The 12843-nt window shown below is 37.2% G+C and overlaps 1 pseudogene; it reads left to right on the top strand.

The window, feature by feature from the left end:
- The first annotated feature begins 11589 nt into the window (after positions 1-11589).
- On the top strand, positions 11590-12557 carry LOC103610565 (annotated as a pseudogene).
- Positions 12558-12843: the final 286 nt, after the last annotated feature.

Genomic DNA, 12843 nt, shown 5'->3' with positions numbered 1-12843 from the left:
TGTCACTCGCACATGCACAAACTGGAGTGCCAGGGAGTAAACCAGCTGATGGGACAATCCTTGACTAAAGCCAGATGGGAGCTGATACACGGATGCCCTTTGCTTCTGTCCTCTGTGAACAATTTTCATGCACTTTCTACATTGCTCCTCAGAAAATCCCAGCAGAATTCAGCCATAGTGCCCACAGAAGTGGTCGCTCAAGAACACGCCTTGACTGGCTTTCCTTCTTTCCTTGTTTCACTCCCTGGTCCCTGACTCCTGTTCTCTGGGATTACTTTCCAAATTAAGTTACCTGCACTCAAACCCTTATCTCAGACTCTAAATTCTGGAGGGGACCCAGGCTACCAAAATTGTATTCTGGGTTATATGTTTTCCAGTTAGAATCTCATTGTGGTCCAAGGGACATACTTGTCACTGGTAAACCCCTAAATCTCTTCGCGTGGAGGCCACTAAAAAATGTTGCCAATGTTTGAGAAGCAGTGGATCACAAATCAAAGCTTGGAACTGAGAGTATCAAACCTTGTGATGTGGGTCCATATTTAAAATGTTACCAATTTTTTTCTGTGTAATATGTGCCCTGATCAGAAGCCACACAGTTCTGAACTGTTAGCATGGTTGTGATTGCTATGGATGTTAAAAAATTCTATCTCTAGATTGTCCTTAGGGTCCTCTAGAGTGAATTTTGTATGTCCTTTGTGAGCTATGGTTTATGTTAGAACAACCGAAACTCTCCAAATTTCATAATTGGCTAAATTTTTATGTAGAATAGCTTCTCGGAGTTTATGGAAGAAGTGATAGTAGGAAACATTTAAGTATTTGAATATTTTACTCCCTAACTTAGTTGCACACGGAAACCACCTGGAGAATTTTTTTTTTTTTTTTTTTTTTAAAGAATACAGACTCCTGGGATCCACCATCAAAATTTCTGGCTCTATGGATCTAGGCAAAGATCCTGAGAACTGTATTAAAAGTCCTCCCAAAGAATCTAATACACAGCCACATTAAGAAAACACTGATCTAATAATTCATGAAAGGGAATTTAAGAAAATGTATTTCATAAAACTATAAAGATTTCTACCATAGGGTTGGAAACTCAGGCATTATCTAAATCATATTTCCTTATCTTTGGGGGAGAAAAGTTCTCCTTATCTGCAAAGGAAAGTTTAGAATTTAATTGTCAAAATAGAAAGATCTAATTTCAAGTAGTTTGATCTGACTGAAAATTAACACTAGAGATCATTTTTTACATACTTACATTTATAGGCATCTATAGGCAGACCTGGTTTAAAAGAAATTACCTCTATGTGTAATATAATAGAAAGTATACTCAACTAATTAGCATTATCTGTACAATGAAGACTTTGACAATGGTAATTAAGTTGATTCTCCTTCTCAAATTTGTATGTTCTAAAGTATTCATCAACCACAAAATATTTCCTAACAGAATTGAGGATTAGATATGGTACTTGTTCTGCTCTTCAGAAACTACCTTAAGAAATGATTGCTCCTTTGCGCTGTGGTGTGTTAACAGCTGCTTGAGGCTGCTAAAAATCTCAAATGAATTCAGGCTCTTCGTTAGCAGAAGGGCACAGGCTCTTTGCTTCAAAACTTAAAACCAGTTTTTATTTCTGTATTTGGTTGGCTGTGCTTTTGTGAACAGAAAAAAAAGTGGTAGAAATAAATAACAAATAAAAATTTTAATAAGCAAGATTATGAATATATATTGGCCTCTCAATATAAATATGTTCTTTAGTTAAGGGATTTCCTGACATGATAAACTTAATTTAGGTAAAAAGAAGTTTTTATGAAGAAGAGGTTTTAATTTGTAGAATTTTAAGTCATGAATTGTGACTGTAGAGTTCTTTTGCTTCTCTGTGGCAGAAATGTACAGTTACCATGAAAAATAGAAAGGGAAAATGCAGTCATGGTTGGTCCAATAGAACTGCAATGAAACCTACAGAAAAACAGTAACAATTATTAATCTGAAATGTTTATTAATTTACTTAGTCATTCAGTCAACAAATATTTATTTAATACCTATTCACCAAAACATTGTACATATATTAGTAAATGAGATAGACCAAAATCCTTACCTGGGGTGTTACATTTTATCTTTTTTAACTCTGTTTTTTATTTTTAAGAAGTCTGTGATATTACCAAGGATAATTGAGAATTATTTATTGTTGCTTATCTGAATATAATGTCAAAGCAGAAGCACTTGACACATGATGCAAACTGCAAATTGTAGTACTTCTGTTTCAGCTTTACCTTCTTTTTGTTATGATTCACGAGGATACCCCCAATACCCGACCAAAATATATACAGACTTACAGAAATTGTCCTATATCTTGAGACTGCAGAGTATGTGCTGCACCATTGATATAATTTATGAAACCATCTCATCTGAACTGCCTGAGAGAAATTTTGATATCTCATTTAGCTATGTTTCTGATATTCACAAAGTCTCAAAAGAGTATATTTAAAGGTGTATGAGTGTTTGATTAATACTAAACTGAGAAAAACTAAATCTAAGGGTTCAAGTTATCAGTCCATTAAGAAATCAAATGTTCTGAAGGGCAGCTTCTTAATGAGTGTGATCTAAACACGTGGCTCTCTCCAAAAGCAATGATTTGAGTTCAGTCTCTTTTGCCTAATCTTGTTTTGTCTGTGGCTGGTTCTTTTGCAGCTGAGAATCACTTATTTGTGTCCCTTGAGTTATGTAAATAGAATGTTTTATTATGACTCATTAATTGAGTCTAGGGCCTTCCCAGGAGTGGACATTCTTGGATTTTGAGGTGCAGAAGCAAAGTGTGGTTTAAAATAATATTGCAATAATAATAAGGCATGTTGCAGGGTACTCTACTACTGGTATAATAAAAGAAGAAAAAGAGAAATAAAATCCACAGTAAAAGTGCCTCTGAAATAAAGAATGAATAGTGACCGTGCATTCTGGCCACTGTGGAAAGAGCAGGCCTTTTGATAAGGCCTTTTTCAGCATCCTTATTTTTAATTCCTTTTTCTTCTTTTCTCTTCCACCTACTCTTCTGCTTCCTCCTCCTCTTCATTCTTTTTTTGTCTTCTTTCTCCTTTGAATTAAGAGAGGAGGAAGGTATTTTTTGAATCTCCTTAAGTGAGAAGTTTGGCTTTCTTTTTCCTCTGTTGTCTAGACTTTAGATCTTACTGCCAGTGGGAGCCAATTGCAGACATCTATGTTAAGATCAAGGCCACCGAGTGCATGATTATTGGACCATACCCAAGCTTTAGTCATGTACGGCGCTCTACAAATAGTGGTGGTCTGCTCAGCCAAGCCAACAGACAGCTTAGGGTGGTTCCAATTTGTAGTTGTCAGTTTCCATGGTTTAAAGTGCTCTCACTTTAATTTTAATTACATTTAATTTTAAGATAGCAACATTAAGATTATGATTTTAAGACATCAACATTACATAACCGAACACATAGGAAGAGAGCCACTTTGCCCTCTGATGTAGTCAGTCAGCTTTATCTTTATTAAAGCCCAAAATGAACTACTTGGGTGACCAATGTAAAGACCATGTGTCACTACAGGAAAGACAAGAGAAATTCTAATATAAAAACTGTATGGGAAGTTGTTTTGCTAAGAGTTTAACTGAAATTGGAGGAGCTATAATAAGCTCCCTTCTGGAAGATCGGGGAAACTGGACCCAAACTTCCTGGGTCTATTATTTCTGGTGCCCAGGATTGGGCACTATTAGAGCCTTCTGTCATCCAATGATTTCTTATATATTCCCAGTAGTTATCCACTGTATCATTTATCTCAGAACATTTCGCCTTCCTCTTTCTCCAAGTTTAGGATTTATCTAGCTTTTGGTTGCCATCTGATTTACTGCAGAAGGAAATAGGAAAGTCTTCAGGTGATATATCAGTGCCCAGATGTTAAGAGGTTCAGATCCATCTGGAAATATTTCAATGTTCAAGTCAATAAAAGTTTCCTAGGATTCTCCAAGCCCGATGGATGTCTATTTTCTCTACGTTGCACATGACCTGAAGGGACTACACCTTCTAAGGCAGGACAGGAGAATGAAAAGAGTACTCCAGTTGGTACTTTCACAAAAATTGGATCAAACTCATCAGTAATTACAAGTTTTCTATTTAAGAAGTTGGTATTATTGATTATCTAGTCATAAACTCTTTCAAATAAATCACCCTCCCTGAGACAATATCTTCAAGAGAACTGAAAGTAAGTTTTTTCACTTACATTTATGCTGTCCCTTATCATTCCCTAGATGTGACTAATTATATAATAGGACAATGAGATTAAAGGAGGGGAAAACTGAGGAAATACCAAGCAGAGACTATTGAAAATTTAAATGTATAATGAGATCAAAAACATATTTTAGGTGATTTGAAGCAGAGTCATAATTTGAACAAAGAGATCAAAGCTGTGACAATTTTAGTGTCAGAAATCTTTTGGTTCAAAAATGTTCCTAAAATCTATTTAGTAACATGAGAAATATGTATGCTATAATATTATAAAAGACTGTAAGGATTCCAAATTATATGTAATCTATGATCACAGTCCTATGGTCCTATGCATTAACTGTAAGAAAATATACCATAGTGTTTGTTTATATATATATATATATGTGTGTATATGTGTGTGTGTATATATATGGTGGGACTCTGGATGGTTAAAAATCCTGTTTTATTTTCTAAATTGTGTATAATAGTAGTATGTTACATAAAATTAGAAAAATTAAATTAAAAAAATTATCATTTGGTTTGCAATCTAAATAGTCAGCAAAAGAAAAACAAAATCTTTTAAAATCTTGACTTTATCTCTATTTGGAACGAATATCTGAATTTTGTTTTAATCCTCATCAACTTTTAAATCCTGGACCAAAAATTTAAAGACTGCCTTTAAAATTTCTCACAAAGATTTACAGAGTTTTAGAAGTGAACATATATTCATTCATCTCCTAAATTGAAACCTTCCAAACCTCTTGCGGCCCTGAGTCAGAGTTTCTGACGACTTAATTTTTCCTGGGAAGAGTAGGGCAAAGGTCGATGATCAAATGAGATCATAGATGGTTGAGCATATCCAGGCCATCTGGGAGGAGAGAGCCAACAAAGATTGTTAAATATGCTTGAAAAGACAATTTATCAGAGGCTTTGAAAGTTCTCTTCAGGTCACTTATAGCTTTAAGCATTTCTATTTTAATTTTGACCCATGTTAAATGCAGTTATTTGTTATTATTATTATTTTTTTATTTTTCCTTTTTTTTGTCTTTTTTTCGTGACCGGCAATGGATCGCAACCCTCAGTGTCGCGCCCGTACCGGACCGGGACCGGCAACAGGATCGCAACCCTCGGTGTCGTGCCCGCACCTCGCTCAGCCAGTGAGCGGCCGGTCTGTATGTGGGATCCGAACCCTCGGCGGGAGCGCCGCTGCGCTCCCAAGCGGCGCACTGTAGCAGTGCGCCACCGGGCCGGCCCCTTATTTGTTATTTTTTATTATAAAATATGTGCTTAGAGGATGGAAACTGTGGAAAAAGAGAAAAATGATTATAATCAGCAATAGTCTCACCCCATGAAGGCAAAATTGACTAACATTTGATTGTATTTCCTCTTGGTATTTTTCCATGAAAATTTTTGCTCACAAATAAGGTCAAAGTATTACAGTATACACAACTAAAGTTCTTACTTTGCTTCTTAGCAACATAAGAATTTCTCCACGTTATTTGTGGAAATGCTCAATAAGTTTAAATTTAAAGCTTATACACAAATAAGTTGGATTAGAGACAGGAGATTACAAAATAGAGTGGAAAACGACACAATTGGGAATTGAGAGACATAGGGTTCAGTCCCCACAGTGTTCTTGTCTGGAAGTGCAAGTGTGTGTATCAGTTTCTTTGGAGGGCAAGGAGGCAGGAGTGGTTTGATCACAATGACTTGGTGCAAAGGAGTCACCTAGAAAAGGTGTGAAAATACAGATCTCTGGACTCCAACCCCAGATATTCTGATTAAGCAACCATGAGGTAAGACCCCGAGGTTCTGCATTTTTAATAAGAACCCTGGGTGGTTGTCTTACAGGAGATTTGGGACTATTTATTTAAAATGAATGGATTAGATCACGCTTTGCTTTCACAAATTGTTGGAGAGGTGTTGGAAAAGCCCACAGACAGGGGAGGATGCTCAGGAAGGATATGAAAGTTGCCAGTACTACCTCTCTTAAGTTGATAAAATCCAGGATAAGTGACTCCCTAGGCACAGCTGGTCAAAAGGCAACAACTGCACTTCTCAGGACCCTCAGTCATTTTCACTTAGCTTGTGTCAAGCATTCTTCTCTCTCACAGTATCCACTCTTCCTATCTCTTCCCTTCATACACACTTTTTTTTTATTGGTTGTGAATATTTATGAGATACAAAGCTGATCGTCACCCCTCATGCCCAAGATGTGAAGCCCAGATCCATACTGGCAGCATGCCCATTACCACAAATTGCGATTGTACCCCATGTCCCCCACACAATTACCTCCAACCTCCTTCCCCCTCCCCCCTTCCCCTACTCCATTGTGTGTTCCAGACTCCCTCCGCAAGTCTAATGCCCCACTGTGGTCTTTCTTTCCTTCCTTCTTTCTCTCTTAGCTCCCACTTATGAGTAAGTACATGAAGTATTTATCCCTCTGTGCTTTGCTTATTTCACTCAACATAAGTTTCTCCACGCTCATCCATGTTGTTGCAAATGGGAGAATTTCATTCTTTTTTATGGCAGAGTAGTATTCCATGGTGTATGTATACCACAGTTTCCTTATCCAATCATCCATCGATGGACATTTAGGTTGGTCCATATCCTGGCTATTGTAAACACAGCTGCAATGAACATGGGAGTGCAGGTATCCCTTTGGCATGATGATTTCCATTCCTCTGGGTATATACCCAGAAGTGGGATTGCTGGATCACATGGAGGATCTGTCTGTAGTTATTTGAGAAACTTCCATACTGTTTTCCATAGTGGTTGTACTAATTTACAGGCCCACCAACAGTGCAGGAGCGTTCCCTTCTCTTCACATCTTCATCAGCGTTTGTTATTCTCAGTCTTTTTGATTATAGCCAGTCTAACTGGGGTGAAATGATATCTTGATGTGGTTTTAATTTGCATTTCCCTGATGACTAGTGATGTTGAGCATTTTTTCATGTGCATGTTGGCCATTTTGTATGTCTTCCTTTGGAAAATGTCTATTTAGCTCCTTTGCCCATTTTTTACTTGGGTTAGTTGTTTTTTTACTTGTAATTGTTTGAGTTCCATTGTCTTTCAAGTCATAAGTTTAGTTAATGGCAGAGTTAGTTTAGATTGGAAATTGGGGACCTTGACCTCTTTCCAAGGATCTTCCCACTGCACCATCCCTCAGTCCTGATTTTCAGGGTATTTCAAGCAGCATCTCTTCCAAGAAGCCTTTTCCAGATTTTCAGTCTTTCCTGTATTCCTACAGTAACTCTCCCCACCCCGTGTGCTTACTTTCTTTCATCATGTTTATAATATATTTAGTTCACTTATACTTCCCCACTAGAATGAGTAATCCTACTGCCTAGTGCAGTCTGACATAGAATACATGCACAATAGTATTTTACAAATTAACAAATAATATACAATTCTTTTAAGGTATCTATAGTTTAGAGAACTTAGTACATCTGTATAGTATGGGATTTCCCCCCTTGATTAAGCTCTGTGTTTCTCAGTTGACAATACTATTTTAAAGTTTCTTCTCTTGTTTAGGCATCTTGTTTAACTCATTTTTTCTGAAACAGCAGAAGTACATCACATACATTTTGAAGTAAGATTTATTTCAAAGGGTTGGCGTGATTTCCATCAGGGACTTCATTTTAAGTTGTTATTTTATCCCCCGATCAGAATAACTACTCTGTAAAGGAAGGGAATGAAATGTTCAAAGATGATAGTCATGTGTATTGACAGTGTATTAAAATGCAAATGCGATGCAAACTGGAAGAAGTCAAGCTGCCAGATAATCTGGATCACTTCTGAATCCAGGAGAAAATTTCAAATTATTCATTTTCTCTGTAACAAACCATTGCAAGTCTCTATATGCATATTGTTTGAAAGGAAACTAACTGCAGAAATGAACCAGAGGATATTTATTTTTCATGCTTGTTTTTTTTTTAGAGTGTCCACATTCATTTTTATTTACTTATTTATTTATTTTTTTTGGTTATGAATATTCATGGGGTACAAAGCTGATTGTCACCACTCATGTCCAAGATGTAATGGCCAGATCCATACAGGCAGCATGCCCATTATCACAAATTTTCATTGTACCCTGAGTCCCCCAGCAACAAGGGCACCCACTGACATTTTCTGACATATTTTAAAAAATAAATTTTCACTAAAAATATATTTATTACAAATTATTTCTGAGCCATTTTAGTTTTTCAGGAAGCCCTGCTTCACCTTCTTGCTCCTCCTCCACGATGCCTTTCATACTTGTCAATAGACCTTGGGTAGTCACTCTGTTTTGTTCACCTTTGACGGTCATTGCCCTTGGGGATTCCCTTCCCCTGAGATGAGCTGAAAAGTTGTACAAAGTCTGTCCAGCTTCTTGCTTTCTTGTAGAATTTGAATACGTGTGTTCATAATTTAAGAATTTCCTTGCTAACCCTCATCCATCTCACTATGTCATCTGGCCCCAATTACCTCTCTGATTTTCTCTCTTACATTCTTTCTGTGCATTTCTCACTCCATTTTAGCTCCTTTGTTCTCTTTGCTGCTCTCTCTACACCACCAAGCACGCTCCTGATGCAGAGCCATTGCCCTTATGACCTCCCTGCTAGTAACCTCTCTGATTTTCTCTCTTACATTCTTTCTGTGCATTTCTCACTCCATTTTAGCTCCTTTGGTCTCTTTGCTGCTCTCTCTACACCACCAAGCACGCTCCTGATGCAGAGCCGTTGCCCTTATGACCTCCCTGCTAGTAGTGCTCCTCCTTTCTCCCTAAACTCAGCACAGTCTACTACCTCACGCCGTTCAGGTCTTTATTCTAATATCAGCAAGTCAAGGAGGCTGTGTTCTCTATTTCTTCACTGTTTTATTTTTTCATAGCACTTACCCTCTGACACATTATATATATGTTTTATGTCTATCACTGTGTATCTGAATATGTGCTACATTCAGGTCTTTATTCTAATATCAGCAAGTCAAGGAGGCTGTGTTCTCTATTTCTTCACTGTTTCATTTTTTCATAGCACTTACCCTCTGACACATTATATACATGTTTTATGTCTATCAGTGTGTATCTGAATATGTGCTACAGGAGAGCAATAACTTTTACTTCGACCCCAGCACCTAAATAAGTGCCTGGCACAATAGGTACTCAAAAATATTTGTTAAATGAATGATTGATTACTGTAGAAAAATAGTTAAGTAATTTTTGAAAAGAGTAAGTGAAAAAAATTGAGGTTTTTACATAGCATTTAAAATATAGTTTCTAACCTTTATTCCCTAACTCCTTTGTAGATAGCTATTAGAAGCAGTGATGTTTATAGACTTAGCTTTCATTTCTGGGAGGAATACACCACTATTCTCTTCTCTTTCCCATTCTTGGCTTTAAAACAGAACTGTGTTCTTAGTAGGAACTAAGAATAAAAAATGGCATCGTAAGTACAATGGTACTTCAAAAAATTCATGGAAAGATTTGTATTATCTTTCAGGTTTCTTTGTCCACAAAGTCTTTGAAGTATCCTCATATATTCTGTTTTATAGTCTCATCTTAGATAAGTATCCCTCTCTGTCGAAGATCCTTCGTAGCATAGCTTTGAAGGATAAAATAATTTCCTTGATAAATCCATAATAATTAGACATTTAAATTGTGCCCAACATTTTGGGTTTCCAAACTTCACAGAGAAGTTCATTCACCTAAAGAAATCTTTAAATTTATCCATAGCTACTTCCATTGGATAACTTACCAGACATCAAATTGTCATCTCAAAAAGCATGGCTGTCTTTAAAGCTTTTGAAGAACACTTCTAAATTCTCTTTCAGATAGACTATAGCAATTTCCCAGCAGTGCAAGTGTGACTCTAGTGTCTATAAAAACATTGGTATTATTATTTCTTAAATTATTGGTTTCTTGGGTTAAGTTGGTGAGACAAACAGAATGAAAGACTCTGAGCCAAACATTATCAAGCAAGGAAGTTTACTCCAGCAAACCTGGAGGGGAAACTGAAAGATGAGTGTTCCGCCCTTGTACAGACTAGCAGAGCCTTCATAGTGTTTGTCTGGGAGTGGTTTGGGCAACTATTCTGAGCACTCAGCATTCTGTAATGGCTTTGCAGTTTTATTTTTTTTTTTTGCTTTGTACAAGACGTTTTTATTGGAATGCACCAGCCTGAGAGAAAGGGAAGAGGTAGGGGGACAGGGTGAGTTGTACCAGATGTCCTTATCAGAATGCACTAGGCTTTAGGGAAAAGGAGGGGGCAGGGGGACAGGGCGAGGGAGTAGCAGATGTTTTATGTTAAGCTGACTATGAGGCCTAATAGCTTGAAATTTTTTATGTGTTTCTTAACTATTCATATATCTTTTATGATATATTCATTCTTCCTTCTTCATCTTTTTCTTATAGAATTTTAGGCAATTTTATGTAAATTTGACTGTTAAATCCTTGTTATATATGTGCAAAGATTTTCTCCATTTTTTTTACCACTTATATATCTTCTACCACTTATATATCTTCTTTGTGATAAACTCATTCCTCTAGTTTGTCATCTTTCTATTCCTAGATTTCAGAAAATTTATATATATGTTATGACCATTATGAAAAGTATATTTCTCCCTGTCTTTTTTATTAAACTTTTTTTCTTAGTGTTCTTCAGTCAAATATATCCCTATCTTCATTGTTTCTAAAAGTAAGTAACATTTGCTTAGGAAGTTCTTTCCAAAACAATTTTTGTGGATGTTTAAAGAAATATTAAAATCTTTCAGCAATCTGGAAATTACTGTGGTGTGATGATTAGCTGATTGTTCTATTATTATCACTTATCAGTTATCTAATCTTTCTCTACAGATCTTGTGTCACCTTTATTATATCCTAATTATTTATAGATGCATGGTCTATTTCTTGACTTTTTATTCCTTCCATTGTTCTCTGTCTTCCTACACTACTATCACATCACATCAATTACTTCTGCATTATATAAAGCATTTATTACCTTGTAGCGTAAAGACAAAAAATATGTCTTTTCAACATTTTCTTGACTGGACACAAACAATTGTTCTTTCAGGTGATCAATCTGACACAAAACAAAAAAATCCCATTGGAATTGCCTTGCATCAAATCATTTTATTTTCAAAGGAATTTACATATCTATAAAATTCATTTTCTAATATATAAGGTACCTAAAATTAATAGTAATAAAAACCATGTAGTCCCTGTCTGCTGGGTGCCAGGTGGATGAGATTGGTGCTCTATGGGCTGCCTGGCTATCAAGCGCTTCTGGCCCAGAGCCACCATGGGTGATCCAACCTCTTGGTCTCCCTGAGCTGCAGAGGGGGCGCTGAGGAGCCTGCGGACCCACCTCTACTGTGCCCTGACCTGCTTACTGGATGCTATACCCTGGTTTTGACGCAGACAGCGGATGCTTTGCACGTAAAATGGAAACTGGATTCCGAGTCTCCACATTGACCAATTAAAAGAAAATGAGAAACGAGAATTTATAGGAATAGTTGGCCACGTTGAAATGTTATTTCTCTGTAACTATTTAGCTTTAGTCGATGGTGGGAAAAAGCTGACATCCCTCCCAATAAAGTGATAATCTGGGATGACTGGAGAAAGAAGACTTACTGAAATAGAAGTTTCTACAGAAGTTAAGGTGGTCAAATTGCAATGAGATGGAATCGTGGTCATTTTGGACAACATAATTAAGGTGTTTCCATGCACACACAGTCCCCATCAGTTTGTGCCAGCAACTGCTTAACTGTAAAGGCCTTTGCATGCTGTTTCTCTGTAAATAATAATTCTCTTCTGGCCTCCCTGGGCACACACTAGTCATGCGAAACTTGTGGACCTGGCCAGCACTAAGAAGCCGTCTGTAGATACTCCTGTGCAGGAGGCCATTCTGAACTGCATGGCTCTCAACCTGTAGGGAGCAAGAATCATAACCGGGTCATAAAAGGGGATTCTTATAAAAATATTTACTACTTCGTCAGGGCATTTAATCCAGGAACTATGAAGAGATTCTCAAGAAGCAAATATTTATTGCATTAACCTCAATCCGTCATCTGTGGGACCATGGTACAGTGCACATTCTTACTACTGAAGATCCAAAAAGGAATAAATAGCCTAGTTTGGTGTCAGCCAGTTCCCTTCCAAAATACTTCAGCTGCAAATGGAATTTTTCCAAATACCACGTTCGCTCAGGCTCTCCATGTGTGTGTGATTTTAGAACAGAGCCAAATGCTGTCACTTCAGTTTGTGCAGATGGCAGCTATTACAAATTCTGATTCAAGCCCAAGGAGAGTGCATCCGGGATGTCAGTGTGCAGTTTCTAGAAATGACCAGTGACAAGCTGTGACTCTTTACAAGGGTGTGCAATCAACACCCATGGCTGACTTCCCCTTTAAGTGCTGAATATGCCCCTCAGACTCCTCTAGTGCTGGAATGTGGACTTTGTGGGTAACAGGTTTAAGGGATTGTCCTGGGTGACCCTTGGTTTTGAAGTCATATGTGGTGAAATTTAGCTTTAGTGGTTCTGCTGCATCTTTTATACCTAAAAATGTGAGGACTTCATAGGGACTAGACTGAGGTAAAGGATGAGTAAAATGAAAGTTGTTTTTGACAACAGAGTCTGTCGTTTTTTT

The sequence above is a fragment of the Galeopterus variegatus genome, unplaced genomic scaffold (genome assembly GCF_000696425.1).
Source record: "Galeopterus variegatus unplaced genomic scaffold, G_variegatus-3.0.2 Scaffold11310, whole genome shotgun sequence".
Lineage (NCBI taxonomy): Eukaryota > Metazoa > Chordata > Mammalia > Dermoptera > Cynocephalidae > Galeopterus > Galeopterus variegatus.
The sequence above is the reverse complement of the archived record's forward strand: the minus strand, read 5'-3'. Positions and strand labels throughout refer to the sequence as shown.